Source organism: Carcharodon carcharias, chromosome 21 (genome assembly GCF_017639515.1).
Source record: "Carcharodon carcharias isolate sCarCar2 chromosome 21, sCarCar2.pri, whole genome shotgun sequence".
NCBI classification, from domain to species: Eukaryota; Metazoa; Chordata; class Chondrichthyes; order Lamniformes; family Lamnidae; genus Carcharodon; species Carcharodon carcharias.
Window position 1 is genome coordinate 32,726,310 of NC_054487.1, and position 21,989 is coordinate 32,748,298.

The 21,989-nt window shown below is 40.3% G+C and overlaps 1 long non-coding RNA gene across 1 annotated transcript in view; it reads left to right on the plus strand.

The window, feature by feature from the left end:
* The window catches only part of LOC121293000, a 138,337-nt gene extending 117,551 nt beyond the window's left edge, over positions 1-20,786 (plus strand). The window contains exons 5-6 of the long non-coding RNA XR_005946415.1: positions 2,604-2,691; positions 20,642-20,786. This is a non-coding gene — a long non-coding RNA (uncharacterized LOC121293000). The remainder of the gene's footprint in view (positions 1-2,603; positions 2,692-20,641) is intronic.
* The last annotated feature ends 1,203 nt before the right edge of the window (positions 20,787-21,989 follow it).

Sequence of the window (21,989 nt, forward strand, 5' to 3'; positions counted from 1 at the left end):
TATTGACCATAACAGAAAAACATCAGTTCATGAAACAGTGGATGGGGTTTCCTATAAAATTTACTTGTTTCTTTAAATTTATTTGCAACAATGTGCTTAGGCCTCTAACCGATTCTGCGGATGATCACGGTTTGAAAGCGTAGCCTAAAATTGAAACGCGACAGTCGAGGCAGTGGAGCCCGGCACCTGTTGTACGCGCTGGAAGTAACGGCGGGGGCGGGTACGCTGCCTGCTCAGATAAACTAAAATAGAATAGCGGCGAAGTTGCAGATGGGAAATTGATTTTTGTTGCCCTTTATGGAAGCCTCCCTTCTCGATTTGGGGAAGGCTTGTTTGTAGACAGTGAGATGAGTGTGCAGAACATAACTTGGTGGGATCAGTGCCCCTTTTACGATGTGTTCTCTGCTCGGTACGTGTTACAATTGAAATCGTAATCTTTAGATATAACCAGGAGGCCAGGTGCGAACCGTAGTGACGGATGGCGAATAGCTGAAGTTGTTACCTTTTGCAGCCAAGAGCCAATGGGTAACTGACAAGGTCGGTGAGCACATGGCAGAGCGATGATGCCCTTTTCAAAAAAGGAACCGGTTGAGAGACGGTAAAAAATGTGAACAGTAGAGAAGGTCAAAGAAGAGAAACACACTGGAGCTATTCCTACATCACATCGAGCTAACAAAACCGCAGTGGACGGCGCTGACAGATGTGTGTGTGTGTGTGTGTGTGGGTTTTTCCCCGTGCATGCTTTGATTGGTTTTGTTACTGGAAGACAAGTGCCCCCCACCCCCCACCAAAATGTCAAGTAATTGTTTTGCAGTAAATGTGAGCTCCCGCGGCACATGGAACTGAGGTTGGTTGGTTGCTGCTGGAATCTGGTTCTTAGTATCTTATCTAATTCGTGCGTCTTGTTGACCTGCCGATAGAGCTTCTGCGGAGCTTCACTTTGTTCTGTGCGTTTAAGGTTTATGTATGATTTAAAGAAAATTCTGATTTGCGTTACTAGCGCCTGGGATGAACAGAAGTATTTCAGTGAAAGGAATGAATGTGTGGAGGGCAGCTGTTTTCCCAGTGCTGACTGAAATCAATTTTAAAACTGAATTATTGCGTAGAGCTGTTCCTTTCAATTTAGTGTATACCATTCCCTAAAAAAAGTGCGTTTGCGAATTTATTATGTGACGGAACTTGTTAGAGGGCTGAGAGCTGATTGACAGCGACTGGGCACGGTTAGGGTGAGTTCTACCTAATCCATTAAATAATTGTTATTTTATGTTTGTTTAACTTCATGATCACCAAAAGAGGTTAATAATTGTACGTATGGTGCACTTCAAATTAATTTTTTTTTAATGTTGTAAATCATCGTCATGACCTTTAAGAACGTTTGGAAATTTCTGAAATGGCTAGAAAATAAATTGTTGAAATTATAAACATGCTGGATTGGGATAAAAATTCACCGTCCTACAGGTTTCCAGGAGGAAGTGGCAGCATTGGCAGGTACTGTACAGTACTTGGAGGTGGGTGTGGCTCTGGATCACCAGTTAAAATGCTCTTATGTACTCTGTAGAGCTGACTGACAGCGAATGATATATAGCCAGGGATTTGATACATTTTGACCAGCATATTTGTAAGAGTTCATTTTGAACCATCTGTAAAATGTTTGTATTTCTGTTGTATTGAGAAAATAGATGCATTTGTAAAATGTTCAAACAACTTTTTATTTTTACATGCCTCAATCTACCAAAATAACTGGGAGTTGTCTAGAGAGTTTAACATTTAAAAAACCACTGTGAATATTCCCTGCTAGCAGTGAATAAACCGCAGTTGCAAAGTTTTATTGAATCACATTCAATGCATTTTGGATAGCCACAAAGGAATCACTAATTTACAAAGTAGCTTTTTAACACATACAATAAAAATAAAATTAATGCTGGAAATCTGAAAACAACAGTGGAGGCTGGAAAACGCAGCAGTTGGGTTAACACCCGAAAGAAAAAAAGATAGATTAACATTTCAGAAGAAACTGGTCACAACGAATGGTACTTAATATGGCTCTGCATCTATTACATTTCAAAAGATGGATGCAGTGTTGGTGCTGTATCTGTACTGGGGTGAAAGGCCATCAAAGGAATCTATCCCTTTAACTCAACATCTCCCTTTCTATTTAGCTTCAAGATAGCAGAATAACTCCTCTTTAGAGGAGTTGGATCGTATTGTTCCATTCTACAGTATTTACATCTCCTTTCAGATAATCATGGTGCAAAAATCTTTTCTATCTTCTTACCAGCAATGTCTCAGCACATGAAAAATCACTTTGTTCATTGACTTGTGTAGGAAAAACATTAACGTGAGGGTGCCTTAGATAATTAGGCTGATGTACATGCAGCTTATCATGGTTGAAGAAGAGAGTCTGCGAGCAGAGCAGTTCAAAAGGAAGATAAGAAGGCAAGTAAATGTGTGGAAGAAAGTGCAGATGCTGAAACTGGGAGGGGTAATTACAAGTTTAATTAGAAATTGTTAAATTGCTTTTTATTTATCACCTGTTTTTGCATATTATTTGTAAACATTCTAATTCTTCACAAATTTTAATGTGCCTTCTGCTTTGTCTGCAGGTGGAACATTGTTCTCAAATGAGGAGGCCGCTCCTATTGTCAGAAGTATTCCATTGAATCTATATCCAAAACCCATTGTTGTGTACAGGTAAGATCATTTGAGTATTGTTATTTGCTCTTGTTTTGCATATGTGTTCAATGATTAGTTGGAAGATTTTGTGATAAATCTCATTACTGCGGAGGGGATGTAGTCACTGCTAATTAATAAATTGTGCTCATGGAGGGTATGATCTCCTCAGCCATCTCCCAGACCTATCCTTGGGATGTTTACCTTTTGTTCCCAGTCACAGTTTTAGAGGAAGCTACAAACAGCTAGATGCACAGTTTTGGCACTGCAATGACTATTAATGTAATTAATGTTAGTTTTTAAACCGAGTAGTAGAGCTTCTTTGCACAAGAGATAAATATTCCAGGTCATAATGCATGTATTATTTCAGATGTAACTAATGTTTGAAAATGTCTGTACAAAAACAACATGCATGCAGGAATTGATTATTTTTGAGACACTTGGCATCATATGGCCTCTGTCTGAGGCAGATTCAAGTGAAGGTGATTATCTGGAATTTTTTCGTCTACTTGTGACTATTTTTTCAAGAACTGAAGGGTTGATTGCCAACTCAACAACGATGTCATGTGCCCAGCTCTTGATTATTTTGCTTTTGGAAAGATATGTTCTTTTACATGTCTCCTCCCACACCAAATCCTCTAATACACAGTGTCACAATATGGAGCAACTCTGATGAATTAATGCTCTTTTCTCCCCCTGTTCTGAAGACAGTAATTCATCTTGAGGCACATTGGAGTATGGTGGAACATGTCTGATCCCCTCGCCAGTATCTTGCCTAACAGTTAATTTTATGTAAGCCTAGTCAACCATGACATCACAGTTAAGCTTGATATGGCTGACAAACACATATACACTGTAGCAGAGATGACTGGTTAATGGCCAGGACTGGGAACCTTGGCTGATTATTTTCTCTCCATTCCCAAGCCCACTGACATTGGTGTGAATAAAAGTGGTCACGCCAACCTGGCTGAAATCAGAAAACCCATTACACATCATAGATCAATCCTAATCTGGTGGCTGAGTGCCACATAGGGCGGTGTAATTATCCACTGAATAATATGAAGAGACGTTTGAATTTAACTGTAATAATAAGTATGCAGATATAACCTAGGAAATAAATATGTTCCTGTACATTCTGCACTCTGTCCAATACATGTAAAATTATATATAGACTGGAGTCTATTAGAGAGTAAAATGAATAGGCAGGACCTTGTTACAGAGAGGATAATGAGCATGCTGGATTATGTTACAGAGTGAAAGACATTGGCTGGACTGTACTGGAGAGGTTAAGGCATAGGCTGGAGTATGTTGCAGAGTGGATAACTTGTTGCCTGCTCGCTGCACTCCCCATTGTGCATTGTCTATGTATTTTCTCATTTAGTTTTGTCAATTGAACAAATTTTTGGCCCATCAAAGAACCAAGGAATATGAGCAGTGGGTGGGAAAGTGGAGTTGAGGCCGAAGATCCAGCATAAACATGTTGAATGGTGGAGCAGGCTCGAGGGGCTGTATGGTCTACTTCTATTTCTTATGTTCTAATTGAAATTGTGACTCTAAGTGACAACCTGCAGCATCTTTTTTGTAGCTTTCAGTATCATTTAACAAAAATCTATAACATTTGCCTTTTGATTATTTTAGTTCGTAGTAAGTTGGAGCCTATGGTCTTTTGTAACATGACTCTGCTAAATGCTGATTGCAACCATTGATCACCTTGAAATAAAGTTTTTTTTTCTCTCTTTCCACATACCCACTTAATTGTCTTTTTGTCCACGCCTGAAAGAATGAGTGCTGGAAAATTTCCATGTCTCTAAGACCCTTTTTCCACTTCAAAACAGATAGTAGTGGGACAAGATTGGTTAAATAGAATTGAAATGGGCAGAATCCTCATGAATACATGCTAACTGGGATGAGATAATGCAGCTAAAGCTCCAAATGCCACTTCTGCCTCTGACCACCATGTTGGTAATTCTATCCACCAAACTTAGGCAAAATACAAGTCATGAGGTGGCCACTGTCAGCATAAATTACAATGATCTTTACTTAGAGGCTTGGGGCACATTTTTACAGCAGTTACTTGTGGGTTTTGAGCCTTAAAAACTTACAAATTAATTGTACTTGTTGCTGTAGGTTGTTTAAAAAGGACTGTTCCACTGCCGGGCCTTCACATTCAGCTGCCCTGTTCGATTTTCTGCCTGTAGATTGGCAAGCTGCTTATTGGGGATTGCATTTGCACTGGCAGTTTAGCAACCACTACTTAAAAGGGACCCCAAACCAAAATGGGTTGGTTCCTCCATGGGCTGGAGGAATGGTCCTGCTGGTTACTGCATGTCTACTTACATATCAGTCCAAATGAAAGTCTCTATTTGTTTATAATTCTACCTGTCTCTTTGCTTGTGTCTCACTTTCTATTTTCCATCCTTCTCCCTCCAAGGATATGACTTTGGGTGGGGAGAGGGAGGCAAAAAACAATCATCCAGGGCCCCAAGAAGGCTTTTCTAACTTAAATCTCCCTCAACAATAGCATCTGTCTGTTTGTTTCTTTCTATTCCTTGAGCACATTGCTGATGGAAAAAGTTGGGAGTTCATTCATCAGGAAGGAATCTTGTGCATTCACATTCTTGTCAATCCTTCTTCACTTCTTTTCACTTAACCAGTTAGAAAGAAAAAAATTGACAGAATTAATGGATATGACAGAAAAATTATGTTATAAAGGTATTCACATGAAAACAGTTATGAGAAATGAATGCAATAAAATCAGCCAAATACCTTTGGCATACGATATTAGCAAAGATCAGCTGTTCTTCTCTAGTTGTTGATAGAAAGCTGAGCCCAGCACGGAATAATTTTCTTACATTACATTGCTTGCTGATCTCTCCAATTAATTACTTGTAATGTTTCTCAGCTGTTTTTGTGCTCTTTATTTAGGCCACCTGGATAGCTATGACATTTTCTTACTTTAAGAATTATGGGAAAGCTATATTATCATAGTTCCTGAGTTTCATGGCATTGTTTAATTACAAATTGCATCACTGCAGGAAGTGGCTAAACCCTCGATCTGCAAGCCTATGGTGGTGACTTTAGCATGTGGCACTTAGCTTCTAAAATCAGGTATCCTGACAGCTCAGATGGTAAGTCGCTAAGAAAAGCCTGCAAAAGATAAAAGTAATTTTACATTAATAAATACATGTTTTAACATTCAATCTTCATTCAGCTTTAAAGTAGAGGTTGTGCTATCATTCCAAAAATAAATCACAAGTATGATAGAAATCTGCTGTGATGCTCTGAATCCATTGGGGAAAATAGAAACCATTAGTTGTCCTGTGAAACCCTCCTACTGCAAAACTAAGACAATATTCTGTAATAAATAGAAAACAGACAGTTGCTGCTTAGCTCAGTTTTATTAACTCTTCCCTTTTTTGGGTTTGTTTTCTGGCTGATGATTTACATCTACGAGTTATACGTTGTGAGTTTTCAAGTGGGAGTACAGTTCTATTCGAGGAAGGCATTGTTGGTTGCTGTGGGGGCATAGGCCCTCATTTGCTGATGCAGGTGCCACTGCCACATGCTTCTTCCTATGATGGCTCTTTTCTGTGGCAACCTGAAGATGTTCAAATATCTGTGCTACGGTGTGGATACTTAAGTGCCAAGTTCTTCTGTCATGTGCAGGCTGTTCCCAGCTATTGAAGTCAATCTGACATGAAATGATGCCTTGCTTGCATGAATCATTGTGCTTTAGTTGTTGCTGCCCAATGTGTCTACAGGCATCATCAAATTCTACATATAGTGCATCTTTTGACCATCATCCATTCTAACAACATGGCCTAACCATCGTAATCAACATCGCTTGAGCATTGCCGTAATATTTCCTGTGTTAGAAAGCTGCAGTACTTCTGTGTTGGGGACTTTATGCTACCAATGAATCCCAAGGATATTTCTCGAGCAGCGCATATGAAATGTGTTCAGCCTGCATTCCTGCTTCTGATCTATAGTCTAAGTTTCAACACCATGCAATGATCCATGTAGAATGCAGGCTTATAATTTCTTAGTCACGTGGCAGTTGAGAGTTTGGGATTTTTCCAAGCTCTTGCCTGAATGTTTCCCAATGCCGTAGCAGCACTACCCAATAGGAGCTGATATTTCGTCATCAGGCTTTGTTTTACTTGAGATCATTGACCCCAGGAAGTAGCAGAATTTGTCTACATTTTTCAGTTCAGTGTTGGTTAGTTGTAATGCTGTTTTGGATTGACTTTTACTAGCTCATGATATCTTAATTTACTAGATACTGTAGAAAATATAATTGTACTATGCGTAACATTTAGGACCCATTAAAAAAAAACTTGTAATTAATATAGGACCAACTACACAATGGTTGATTTTGATGAGTCCTGGGTTATTCACCTGACCACAATGATGTACAACTTGGTGTTTTAAGTTGTCAATTGCAGTTCATCTTATCAAAAATATTAGAGGTTGTTCATATTCTGTGAAGCAAAATTGAAATTACTTCAAGCTGCTTATAATAGATTTATCTCTGCTGATTTGATCTATAAAATGCAAATCAAGTCAAATTGCTCACTACCAATGCAACCCTTTATTCTGTGTACATATCAGACAGAGTTGATTGCTTATTGGAGCTTCAAATTGAACCCTGAGTTGATTATGGCTGCCCTTGCTTTCCCTCACAGCCCTGCTAGACCATGAAGGTATGAACCACAAAATGTTAATGAGCACATGTTTATGGTCAGATTTTAGGACATTTTGCCCAGTAATTTTTCTAGATCATGGAAATTTAAAGTGTCGTCTCTTTTCATTGTGTACAGCTGAGGCCAACGAGCTGTTGATCTCAATATGATTGAAACCTGTTAAATTCAATCTTTAGTCAACCTTAAAAATCAGATGTTCAGCAACCAGGGGTAAGGTGGCAGTTGCAGTACCTAATATGTGGACAGATTGTAAATTCTGTCCAGAACATTGACTTCAAAAGTTAATTGTTATGCATTTGGTTTGGCAGGGTATGAATTGTCAGGTTTACCTGGTTATCTGGAGCAACAGTAACCCTTTACCTGGTGCTTTATCACTGTATTCTAAGTTGCATGGTATCATTGAACAGCAATTTGAGTTATGAGCTTAACCTTCTTTCAGAATTATTCTCTGTGCCTGACAGTAATGTTAGCTGTTTCTCAAAGGAGCATTTCTCCTTTTATGTATAATGTAAGAAATAGTGCAGGAGTACATTTTGAGGGAATAGTGTCTTTGTTGCTTTCCACCTTTGATTTGGATTCAGTAAAGGCCAAATCAAATAGGTGAATTACTTGAGCTTAATTCTTATTGTTTATGTTGCATTTTGTAAAGCTTGTCATGTTACTGCTTTGAAACATTCTCTTAGGCATATTGCCTAGATACAACTTGCTAATCAGTTTCTTTATGATGTCAAATCAAAGGATTAGGAAGGACCAATATGGTGAAGGGAGCCTAGATGCTCTTCATCCCCAGAAAGTCCCATATGGTCAGCATCTTAAATAACCTCTTCTGATTAGACTCCTACTGCCTGGTTTAAGAACATAACATAAGAAATAGGGGTATGGTTCGTTGGGCCTGCTTCACCATTCAGTATCATCATGGCTGATCTTGGGCTTCAACTTCACTTTCCCATCTGCTCCCTATTTCCCTGGATTCCTGGAGAGACCAAAATTGGTCTATCTCAGCCTTAAATATATGATGGTGCATCCACAACCCTCTGGGTGAAGAAATTTCTCCTCATCCCAGTCCTAAATGATCAGCCTCTTATTCTGCAACTGTGCCCCCTTGTTCTAGATTCCTCAGAAACAATCTCTTAGCCAAGCCCATTCATAATTCTAAGTATTTCAATGAGATTGCCTCCCATTCTTCTAAACTCCAGAGGATATAGACCTAATTTACTCAGCCTGTTATCATAGGACAACCCTGTCATCCCAGGGACCAATCTAGTGAACCTTTGTTGTAATGTCTCCAATGTAAGAATATCCACCCTTAAATATGGAGACCAAAACTGCACACAGTATTCTAGGTGTGGACTCTCCAAAGCCCCGTACATTTGTAGCAAGACATCTTTATTCTTGTCCTCCAATCCCCTTGCAGTAAAAGACAACATGCTGTTTGCTTTTCTAATTACTTGCCGTACCTGCATGCTAACTTCTAGTGTCCCTTGTACAAGTACACCCAAGTCTGTCTGAACATCAAAATTTACAAGTTTCACACGTTAAAAAATATTCTGCTTTGCTGTTCTTACGACCAAAGTGAATAACCTCACACTTACCCAGATTACACTCCATCTGCCACATTGTTGCCCACTCACTTAACCTGTCTATATATCTTTGCAGCCCACTTGTGTCCTCCTTATGGCTTGCATTCCCACCTAGCTTTGTATCTTCAGCAAACTAAGATACATAATTATATAAAAACAAAAAACTGCGGATGCTGGAAATCCAAAACAAAACCAGAATTACCTGGAAAAACTCAGCAGGTCTGGCAGCATCGGCGGAGAAGAAAAGAGTTGACGTTTCGAGTCCTCATGACCCTTCAACAGAACTAGGTGAATCCCAGGAAGGGTCGAAATATAAGCTGGTTTAAGGTGGTGGGGGTGTGGTGGTGGTGGTGGTGGTGGTGGGAGAGGGGGGGGGGGGGGTGGGGGGGGGGCGGGTGGGGGGGGTGTGTTGGGTGGGGGGGGAGAAGTGGAGGGGGGGTGGTGTGGTTGTAGGCAAAAGCAGTGATAGAAGCAGATCATCAAAAGATGTCACAGACGGCAGAACAAAAGAACACATAGGTGTCGAAGTTGGTGATATTATCTAAATGAATGTGCTAATTAAGAATGGATGGTAGGGCACGCAAGGTATAGCTCTAGTGGGGGTGGGGGGAGCATAAAAGATTTAAAAATATTTTAAAATAATGGAAATAGGAGGGAAAAAGAAAAATCTATATAATTTATTGGAAAAAAATAAAAGGAAAGGGGAAGAAACAGAAGGGGGGTGGGGATGGAGGAGGAAGGTCAAGACCTAAAGTTGTTGAATTCAATATTCAGTCCAGAAGGCTGTAAAGTGCCTAGTTGGAAGATGAGGTGTTGTTCCTCCAGTTTGCGTTGGGCATCACTGGAACAATGCAGCAAGCCAAGGACAGACATGTGGGCAAGAGAGCAGGGTGGAGTGTTGAAATGGCAAGCGACAGGGAGGTTTGGGTCATTCTTGCGGACAGACTGCAGGTGTTCTGCAAAGCGGTCGCCCAGTTTAGGTTTGGTCTCTCCGATGTAGAGGAGACCGCATTGGGAACAACGAATGCAGTAGACTAAGTTGGGGGAAATGCAAGTGAAATGTTGCTTCACTTGAAAGGAGTGTTTGGGCCCTTGGACGGTGAGGAGAGAGGAAGTGAAGGGGCAGGTGTTACATCTTTTGCGTGGGCATGGAGTGGTGCCATAGGTGGGCGTTGAGGAGTAGGGGGTGATGGAGGAGTGGACCAGGCTGTCCCGGAGGGAACGATCCATACGGAATGCCGACAGTGGGGGTGAAGGGAAGATATGTTTGGTGGTGGCATCATGCTGGAGTTGGCGGAAATGGCGGAGGATGATCCTTTGAATAAGACACATTATTCTCTTACAAAAACAAAATACTGTGGATGCTGGAAATCTGAAATTAAAACAAGTGCTGGAAAAGCTCAGCAGATTAGGCAGCATCTGTGGAGAGAGAGAGAGACGGATTTAATGTTTCAGGTTGAGTGACCTTTCGTCAGAACCCTGTTAACTCTGTTTCTCTCCGCACATGCTGCCCAACTTGCTGAGTTTTTCCAGCATTTTTTGCTTTTATTATGCATTACTCTTTGCCTTTCTGTATGTCATTAATATAGATTGTAAGTAGCACTGATCCTTGCAGCACTCCACTAGTCACAGCCTGCCAACTTGAAAATGCCCCATTGATCCCTACTCTCTGCTTCTTGTCTGTTAGCCAATCCTTTATCCATGCTAATATTACCTGCTACTCCATGAGTTCTTATCTTGTGTATTAACCTTTTGTTTGGCACCTTTTTGAATGTGTTTTGGAAATCCAAGTATAGTACATATTCTGGTTCCTCTTTATCTATTCTACTATTTATATCATCAAAATAACTAATAAATTTGTCAAAAAGGACTTCCCTCTCGTTAATTACCTGTAATGGTCATCTCTCTGTAATTGTGACCAGACCTAAACCGTTGACCTCTATTTGTGGGGTTCGAAAATTGATCAGAAGATTGCAGAGTCAGCCTCCTGAAGGGTAAATATTATGTAGGGTACTACACCTTGTATTTTTCACCCAAACAAGTCCTGAGACAAGTTAAGCAATTTTACCTGTGTACAGTAGCAAATGCTTCTCTCACACAGACTTTAAAATGGCTTCTTTGCCTCAGTCAATGGAAGTTCCAGAGCAGGCACACTCCTGGCTCCAAAATTAAAATCAACTCATTGTGTCAAGAAATGGGCCTTAGCTTCACAGAATGAGCAGTCCATTCTTGCACGAGAGCTTTGCTTCAGCGTTAAGCGGAGTGACTTAAGGCGAAGATTTACTGTAAATCGTGAAGGACTATGGAAGGACCTGTACAAATATGGCTATTCTAAAAAGATGTTCAAGGTTATCCACTCATTTCAAGGTGACATTATGGCCAGTGTCATGCAGAATAGAGCTCATCAGATGCCTTTCCTGTCACCAATGGCAACAAGGAAGGCTGTGTTCTGTTTTCCCAGAAGGAAGTTCCAGTGATACAGGCACCAACTGGAACCAGTTCAGAACTAGTGCTCCAGTAGAAATTGCCAGTTAATACTGGTAATGGTACCAGTAAGCCCGAGGGTGATGCCAGTAATAACGGTGATATAGCTACTACTGGTCCGAACTGGTTATTTTTCCAGTTTACCTGCTGTGCTTTATATTGCACTTATATTTATTGTTATATGTATTTGTTTATTACATTTATTGCTGGTGAGCATCAATTGATGTCATTAACTTTCCTTTCCAATGTGTATTTTTTTGGATGGAAATGCTCAAAGTTAATAAGTGTGATTTTGCAGATTTGCAGGTCAGATAAAACACTCAATAAAAAAGTATGCATAAAAACTGTGCAAATTTCATTGTGAAAAATGCTAAGCATACAAAATTAAAATACTTCATTGATCATAGGCAAAAAAACTCAGAATGAAGGTTTCAGTAAAGGGTCAACAACTTTATTCCTGGAAAAGAAGTAAGGAAACACAAATAACACATGCGCAGTATCAAAATGCCGATTGATTTCAGGTCAAACGTGCTCACGGTTCAGATCCATTATTTTCTCTGTTATATAACTGATCAACTTGCTTTGCTCCTTTGAGACCTCATCCTCGCTCAACCCCTTCTTCTTTAAATAATGAGTTAAATTTGCTGCAGATGGAGAAGACAGAGGGAAAACATAAGCATTAATTAATTGAAACCGTTCAAGTTAAACAAATAGTGAAAAACAATTAAACAAAAAAAAACAAATGGAAAAATAACTGTTGCTCACAGACCTCCAGACCTCCCTACAATTGAACCTGTAGGGGGAAAAAAAGGAACATATCAGTGTTCAGCGTGCAAGGTCTGTGAATACAGGCTAAATTACACTGCATATACCAACTGCATGAATGAAGATAGTATGTATATCCCCCCCTGAGATATCCATCACTTATAAGGATGCTTTGTGTATAAATCAGCACAGTTTTTATCTGGAACATTTAGCAAATCACACCTTCCCATCTATTGGAGTGTAAAGGATCTCTGCATGCGTGCTTACTCAGCTGTGCAAATAAATGTGGGTGTAGCTTCAATCTGGCAGGGTTGTTGCTCTGAAAGGCATGGTCATAGGCTGTAGTGTCCCCACATGTAATTGCTGTGTTCCTCGGGCTTCAACAGAAAGCAAACATAATATTTAAGCTTATAATGACTCCTCAGCACTAAGCTGTTGCAAAGGGCTGCAGTTATCGAAACGCGTATTACTCTGCGTGCAGGTGTTGTAAAATTGGTCCTGGAGCCTGCAGTTGAGCCTTGATAGCTCAAACTCCAACCTTTCCTGGAGGCTTTGATTGATCCCGGAAAACTCTTCAGATTCTGCTGCAGGGCTACGTTCTCTGCCTTCAGCTTCTGCTGGCCGAGGGCTTCCTCCTCTGCCTCCAGCCCCTGAATAGTCAGTAGCTTTTCCCAATTCTGGGCAGGTTCTGTGCAATCCTCCAGGTGCGTTGCTGCACTGGATGTACTAGCTTTATTGCTTCTTGCGTTGGCTGGCATATGTTCAATCAATCAGGAATTAGATGTTAACAAGGTTATTGACATTTTTGACGTGAGAAGGCATACAAGCCCTGTGCAGTATTTTAGGCACATAATTGTTCATGCAAGTCTGTGAGAATACAATATTAGTAAAGACGATGATACACAATGAGTAGAGAGCTGCATGTGTACCCTGGTTACAGTAGCATCTTCCAATGCCTTCTTTGCTTGAAGGGATGCGAGGGCTACAATGTTGGCACTGGTGTTACTCTCTGCTATAGTGTCCCAAACCTTTGGGATTTGCATGCATGCTCCTTGAGGCCTTCATAGGACTCTGCAGATGAAGAAAGAAACCTCAACATGTCTTAATTTGCAACTGCTGTGAGCTCAAAGTTTCAGTTTTTCATTGAGATTTACCTCTGAGCAAAAGGATCTGTACCTTTATAAAAGACATCGTCTCCTTTCCCAAATCGTGGTCAGTTGAGCTGCTGACGTTTGCCTGTACTCACCTTACCTTGTACACCTTTGAGTCATGGTGGGTCTTGGGATCAAACTTTTTGATGTCCTTTTTAATTGACACAATCCTGCAGACTTGCTTATCACCCAGGAATTGGACACAAGTGAACTTTGCTGCACCAGCCATTCTTGGTTGCTAGAGATAGGGATTGTGTTGAATTAAGAAATCAGTGCCAAAAATGAGCTTTTTTCTCTCGAGTTGTGTAAAGCATGCCTCCATTACCCCCACGCTATATCTCCCCTCAGCTAAACAACCCAGCTCCTCCCTCACCCCCACTGGAGTGCTCTCTGCCCTCTCTCCAGTGCCAATTCCTTCCCCGCCCCCCCCCCAGCCTCTAAACTCTCTCCCTCCCTCCAGCCTCCAAACTCCCTCCCTCCAGTGGCTGGGCCTTGGGCCCTGCCGATGCCACCGAATTCTGGGACCTCTCTCTTTCTGCACCCCCCACCCCCCCCCCCCCCCCCCCCCCACCACTCCCGCCTGATCTCTCGACCAACCCTCTCCCAAATGCTGAACCCTCCCCCCCCGACATTGAAATTCCCCAGTACTCACCTCACTCCAGTGGTCCTCACTGTTTCCGCATGTATTTCAATTCAGCAGCTGGGCTGGCTGCCTGGAAACATCACTTAGGTTTCCGCCTTTAGCAAAGATCTCCAGCTGTTTGGGGTGGGGAGGGGAGTAGGCAGTGGGCAGTGGTGGGAGGAGTAGTAGGGGCTTGCGGAGAGAGTAAGGGGGTAGTGGGGGGATTAGGTCAGGGGGTACAGGGTGTGGGGGGAGTAGGGAGTCTTAGAGGGGGTGGGGAAGTAGGGGGGTTGGGGGGGGAAGGTAGAGGAGTTGAGGGTAGAGGGGTTGGTGTGTAGAGAGGTTGGAGGAGTGGGGGTGGTAGGATGGGGGAGTGGGGGTGGGGGGAAGTAGGGCGATTGGGCGGGGGGTTGGGGTGGTGGGCAGGGGGGAATGGGGGGGGGGGTTTGGCTTGGGAAGTAGTGGGGTGGGAGGTGTTCTCACGTCACTCTTCTATGGCTGTGAGGCATGGACAACCGTCCAGCATCACATAAAGCAAGTAGACGCATTCCACCTTCACTGCTTAAGATCCATCTGTAACATCAAGTGTTTGGACAAAATCCCTCACAGCAAAGTTCTTGCAAAATGCTGCATACCTTGTATCAAGAACATGCCTAATCGGAGCTCAGCTTTGCTTAGTCAACTGTGTGGTTCGCACGAAAAATTCCTGCTTACCAATTGCAGTATTGTACAATTAGAATTACCAATTCTGCAATATTCAACTGAGCACAGGAACCCACACCATAGGATGTCCCAAACTCAGGTACAAAGATATTCTGAAAGCCAATTTTAGAGCCTGTAATATAAAAGCAAAATATTGCGGATGTTGGGAATCTGAAACAAAAACAAATGTTGCTGGAAAAACTCAGCCTGACAGCATCTGTGGAGAGGAAGACAGAGTTAATGTTTCGAGTCCGTATGACTCTTCATCAGAACCTTACAGAGCCTGTAAGTTGGATCCCACCACATGGGAAAAAAACAACCTTAGACAGATCCAAACAAAAAAGTCTCTGAAAGCAAGCAATCTCAGCTTTTGAGAACAGAGTCAGGTCCTACAGGACAAATGAGCATGCTGCAAAGCCAGTGCCTATAACTGCCCCTCCAACAGTGATTATACATGTAATATTTGCAACTGGATCTGCAAATCAAGGATTGGTTTAAGATCACATTTGAGATGACACCAGCCTAAACAGTGAACAGTTAGTCTCCTTGCTGAGCACTCATCTGTTGAAGCAACAGGAGAATCCATCATGATATCCAAAGACTCATAACATGCAACATTTAAAGTGTTGGTAAAGGTAGGTCTGAGGGGAGCTGGGTGGTTCAGTATAATACCCTAGCATTTCACCTGTGGGATCTGGATATAAATACCCAAACCATTAGGATAAAAGTCTTCTGTCTTCCTCCCTGTCTTCTGGCTGTAAGGGCCCTATGCAAAATTACCTTAGGTAGTCTTAACCCAATTACTATAGGGCATTGACCTACATGATTAAACTGCCTATAATTTGGCACTCAGCCATCCTTATTTCAAAAACACAGGATGACTGTTGTGGGGAAATGAGGTAAAATGTGTTACGATGCAGCAGAGGGTGCTGTTCTTTGACTTGGGCGTGGCACATATCTGGGGGAGGAGTGGAAAGAACACTATACCTGACCTAGGTTTGTTTAATGATTTTAGTTGCTAAAAAAAATCTATCAACTTACAAAGCAATAAACACTTAATAAATAAAATAAACCCTACACTTAGTAGTATCTCTCACTCCTGACTTGTTCCCATATTTTTGCTTTGATATCATTGATCTGAGATAGCCTCGGAAAGTTACAGGTAGAATTTCCTGTAATGACATCCTTTATGAAGGTAAACACAATATGGAGTTAAAGAAATACAGACAGCACTTAATTTCCCCTATTTGCAGAGGTTGGAGAACTCTGCATTTGTTCAGCACTAATGATTGAAGATAATATGTAAAAGCAGGCAGCACCTGTGCAGAGAAATAGAGTTAATGTTACAGGTCAATGATCTTTAATCATAACATTAAACGAGCTTTGTTGAATCTGAAGATAAAAATAACAGAAAATATTGAAATTACTTAGCAGGTCTGGCAGCATCTATGGAGAGAGAAACAGATTTAACATTTCAGGTCAATGATTTCTTGTCAGATGTTTTATTTCAGATTTTTAGCATTTGAAATATTTTGCTTTTCATTTAGTCTTAACCTTGTTGCCAGTAGTCTAAACATAAAATTGCCTATGATTCAGCATTAATTGATATTGGGTTGACTGTCATTTGGATGTGACAGTTGTGAAAGATATCAACTTATAAGTACAGAAAGAGACTGCAAAATTCACACCACTACCCCCCCCCCCCCGCCCTGCCAAATCTGGCACCCCAATCACCAATTTTCTTTGCTTTCAAAAGCATTGACTTGAGTCGCGAGCAGTAATATGCAATCGTATGCAATAATACTGTGAGTGCCAGTTGGACACTCAAACTTGGGGATATCATAATTAAGCCTGATCTTGTCCACGCACACTGCCCCAGATCTTACAGAGGTGGTGGGGTAGTTGATGGCAAGCTGACAGCATTTGTCATCATTACCCTCGACAGTAGTATTGCAATTGATTGTAATGTTCTTTACTGGGCATCCATAGCATGGAGCAGCTGTGATGCCATTAGACTGTCCAAGCAACCAATCACATGAAAGGATTTTCACAGACACCCAAACAGGAAACTAAATGCACTAAAATAAAATCACTTTTTTTAAACATAAAGCAAATTAAACATTGGCACACACACATGGGGTAAAGATAGAAGACAAATATTCTGAAAAAAACAACTTAAAAAAAGTTATTGAAAACTTTTAGCCTAAAAAATCTACAGTGACAGCAATTTCAGGATTTCGGGCATGCACAGATTAGCCTAGAAATCCTGAAGCTGTAGTCACTCAGCGGTCCGAGATTAGCTAGGCTGTGAGTTTTAGCAACAATGTAATTATATTAAATTTGATGAAACAACAGAACTCGCCCTGAAAAATATAATTTATGTTCATGGAGTGCTGTTAAATCATTGATTAGTAGATTTTTTAGGCTAAAAGTTTTCAATAACTTTTTTTTAAGTTGTTTTTTTGGAATATTTGTCTTCTATCTTTACCCCATGTGTATGTGCCAATGTTTAATTTGCTTTACGTTTAAAAAAAGTGATTTTATTTTAGTGCATTTAGTTTCCTGTTTGGGTGTCTGTGAAAATCCTTTCATGTGATTGGTTGCTTGGACAGTCTAATAGCATCACAGCTGCTCCATGCTATGGATGCCCAGTAAAGAACATTACAATCAGTTGCAATACTACTGCAGAGTGATAGAGGTGAGATCCTTGCCCTTTCAGTAAGACTTTGAGACTTATTTTGTGGTCAGCAGTGAGCACTCTTGTATTGCTGCTAGCTGCAAACTCCAGGCCATGGATTTTCTACTTGGGCTCACTAAATAACAGTTAGACCAGGAGTAGCAAGGCAGCTTGTAACACCATTACTACAAAAGCTGGCAGCTTCCTGGTCTGCATAGTTTGTTGCCACATTAGGTATTACAATCCTTTGGGATTGGCACGGTCATTATTGACCTTAATGTTAACTTGTGTGTTGTGTTCATCTGATATACTTAAATATTTTTATATTGTTTGCAATACTCCAATATTTATTATTCTATACATAAAACATCTGGATCCCTTAATCGGTCTGTAGTTTGTAGATCACTCTTGGGCATCCTTTATTTTCTATTTTACATTCTTATGCTGGTATATTAGGCAGAGTTGATGGCTAATTTGTTATTTCTGATGTCCACCACTGCTGATTTTTTGTTTTAGCTTGCATGTTTTTATTAAATAAGATATTCAGTAACTTAAGGCACAGAGAAATGATTAGTGATGGTTTAGTTCTCACATACTAATAAAATCCTGTGATTTTTAGGTTTATTGTGTTGGAAGAAAGTATAGAACTTTATTTGGAAATATGCCATGGGATTTGTAGTTTTTAAAACTCCCAAGTATGCCAAAAAAACCTCTGTCATGTTTCCTTTTAAAACTTTCTAAATTGTTGAATCCAGATCCTTCCCCACAGGAAAAAGGATAATTAATCTCTGAGGGGAAAAAAGTCAAGCAGAAATGGAAAAAGCAACCAGGCAATGGGATAAGGGAACTGCAACATAAAATGTGAACGAGATTCCTGAGAAATGCTGACAAATGGAACCAACAGTAACTTCAGCTGGAAAATGAAAATGGTGAAAGAAAAACCTGTGGAATAATCTATACATATTTTAGAAGTAAAACTTAGAAAAGAGATATATTGGAAATTAATATTCTAGCCATGAGGTAAACCAGAAAATGCTGCAAGTAGCTAGCTGGACAGTATCTAAAAGGGAAAAATAAGTTAACTTTTTAAGTAAAGCCCCTTTGACAAAAGTGATATAAGTTAGACATGATGCCTCTTTTGCTGGACAGAACAAAGTGTAGAGCGGAGCAAAAAAGACAGGTGGCATTCAAGACTACATGTATACAAACTGTTGTGACAAAAAGTAGATAATAGATTCAATAATCGGTAATTAAATCTATTTGGTTAGAACTAAGGAAGAAAAATGTACAGTTACATTGCTTAATGAAGTCTAAAGGCCAGCAACAAGTGGGAAAGATGTAAAGGAACAAATTTGTAAGGAAATTACAGAGGAGTGCAAGAATTATATAATGGGAAATTTTAATTATCTGATTATAGACTGGGATAATAATAGGGTAAAGGGAGGATGGCACCTCCAATAGTACAGCATTCCACCAGTAACACACCGAAGTGTTAGTGGGACTTAAAGTATGATCTTCTGACTCAGGTGAGCATGCTGCTGCTGATCCAAGGTTGACATCTAAACGTCTCAAACTAACACGTGCCTTATTAGAGACAACTTCTCATGATCACCAATCCATCTTTCAAGCATTACAGAATTAATCAACTCTTTTGTTGCAGGTCTAGCTTGTAGGTTTATGAGGATATTTATGCATTGTCCAATGCAGGTAGCTCAGTCTGTATTCATTGCTTTTTCCTAAGGTAGTATTAAATCTTCCTGTGCTTCAGTAGGACATACAAAGTTGAATGAAGCATGAGACAAGAACTACTTGACTACTTTACTATTCTAGTATAAAACTCTGAATCACTTGCACATAACGTTTATTTTGGATAAACAGATTGTCCAATGTTGTAGTTCAATCCCCAATTTTCCTGTTGACCTTTTAAGAAGGAATGTTGTTGTCCGCCAGGGAGAAAAAAGTTGCTTATTTTTGAGATTCATGATGCAGTTCAACGTATGACAGAATTTGTTTATCAATTAATTTAAAATAGAGAATATTCGCTGAATATTGTTCCACAAGGATTAAGTTCCTCCAAGAATCATAGTTTTTTTTACTTAGATTGATTCCCTTTGTGGCTACTTAGAAATTTGGAACTTGTGTTATTTTCTTTTCTTTTTAATGTTGATTTTTAATTCAGAATCTATTTTATATCAAAATGGTGTTAGTAAGATTTTCTAGCGAATTAATTGGAAATGTTAGAAGGAAATAAACTAAAAGTTGGAAGACCTCAAACCATGAGCTAATAACCTGTGTCAAAAAAATACTGTTCAGGCAATCATAACAGACATGAATAAGATTTTTACAAATATGCAGTCATTATAATTGGCAGCTAATGCATCTTTATAAGCCAGGTCCTGGTGTAAATATTCATATCTTACTCCCATGTTCATTATATTTTTTCCATTATATGTTAACAGGGTTATCTAGGGTTAAAAATAATCATTACTGCTTGTTTTTGTTTCTGAATTCCTCTGTTTTTGTTCCTGTGGATTGTGCCAATGACGACCGGAATGACAAAGTATGTTGCATTAGTGTGGAAATATGGGCAAATATTTTCACAGTTGTGATAGCCCATATATGTGACAGCAGAAAATTCAACTTGATGAGGTGTCAGGAGAAGGTACAAGCAGATGCCTCAAACAGGAACTCTGTAGCCAACATGTGCACACATCTAGAGATAACAGCTTGTTACAATTTTTTATGCTGCAGAAGGAGGAAAAAAAGCCACGACAATAAATAATTCTTTGAATAGGTCCAGCAAGTTACATTTTTGACATTTGTTTCCTGTGTGAAAGTTGTCCAGACACGTTGCATTAAAATGGATAATGGACCATATTTTGCTTTTAAAGTATGGTGAAGCTAATGCTGCTCAACATTACTTATGCACAAATAGCATAAGTTCAGGTGATGGGCCTCAAATATCCAAATGTTGTTGTCCAAGTTGAACTGTTGCCATTAGCTATGTGCCTGTGCTGACATTCAAATGCATTAAATGACTGCATTTGTGAGGTAGATATAAATTAAACTCACAAATTGTTATTTCAAGTCTAAATAAACTTAACAACATGTTAAGTGTTAATTGCTACTAATGAACCTCTGGTACTGAAAATGATCTATTACACATGGTGTCTGATTCTTTCAGGTATTAATTATTGGAGATTTCAAAACTGTCAAATTTAATTTTTTTTCCCTTTGCCTTTCTGTCTCTTTCTCCCTTAACCTAATCTTTCTTTCCCTCTCTTTAGGCTGGATTTTCCCATGGGCTTTGAGATCCCGACGTAGGACCAAATGCAGGTCCAAGCCCACACTTGGACTAGCAGCGTGCCCAACAGTGGATTCTTCCTGGGGGCAGCCCTCTAATTGGCCACCTCCACACTCGCCATCCTATTAAAGATGGTAAGCGGGCGTTCTGCTGCAGGTCATGGACAGGGACAGTGCCTCAATGTGGGGGTGCTCTCAGGGTTGTATACTGCAAGTTAAAATTATGAGGGGTGAAGCTGTTAGGCACCTAACAACCCTCTGGGTGCATAATTTGGGCCACAGGTGCAGCCTTTCCTGCTGGTAGCCCCCTTTTTGGGGCTTGGAGCCCATGGCCGCATTAATGGAGATGGCAGCCTCCACACACAATGGGTGGGCTGCTCCACCAGCCTCAAAGTTGGACCTGATTGGATCTGTAATCAGCTTAATTGGTTGTCTGCCTCCGTTGTGCATCCACCTGCTGCCCAAAGGAAAGTTCCCTGCCAGTGGGAATGTGTCAGGGAGCTGTTCCAAAGCACCTCCCTACTATTTTCTTGCTGCCGTTGTGGGGCCAGGAAAATTCAGCTCTTTTATTTCTTTTTCTGATTTGATATTTAATTCACCTTCTTTACCTTTGGGCTGTTTATTTTACAATTCGTCAATCTGATTAATTTAGGGAGTTGCTTGCCCTGTCCACCCATGTCCAGATGCCATTTCCCTCATTACACAGTTGTCATCCTGCACTTTTAGCAATTTGCCAGGCAAAAATTTTTAAAATTTGAACATGCGTGGGCAAATCTAACTAACAGCTGACAGATGCCCCACTGCAACAATATCTGAGTTAACACCAAAATAACAGAAAAAAATGAAAAATCAATTTTTTCTTTATAGATTAAAAAAACTGAACATTCAGTGTAAAGCCCTCTTTCCCATGATTAGTTGATTGCTAGCTAGTTTATCCAATGAAGAAATGAGCCATAATGATGAGAAAGGTGCAGGGTTAAATTCTGAGGCTGTGCTAAGATCAGATTTTAGCTGGAGAAGTGGTCATGTACTTCAACACCTCTCTGTTAAGAAGGGAAATAATGGTCCACCCTTGATTTTCTATCTAGTGATCCTTGCTGGCGGTGGGCATGTGTAGACATTGAGTAAAGACAGGATTAGACTTGACTTTTCTGTAGACCCACTGCTCACATGTGAATAATAGTCACTCGAGTGAGATACTGGAGGGCACCCAATATCCATGAAATTGTATCCTAGCAAGAAGTGAACGCCTTCAGGAGGGGAAGGGAAAAAATTGGCAAGGAAATAGAAAAATATTCTGTTAAATTGTGTTTAACCAGGCCTGTTTTTTGG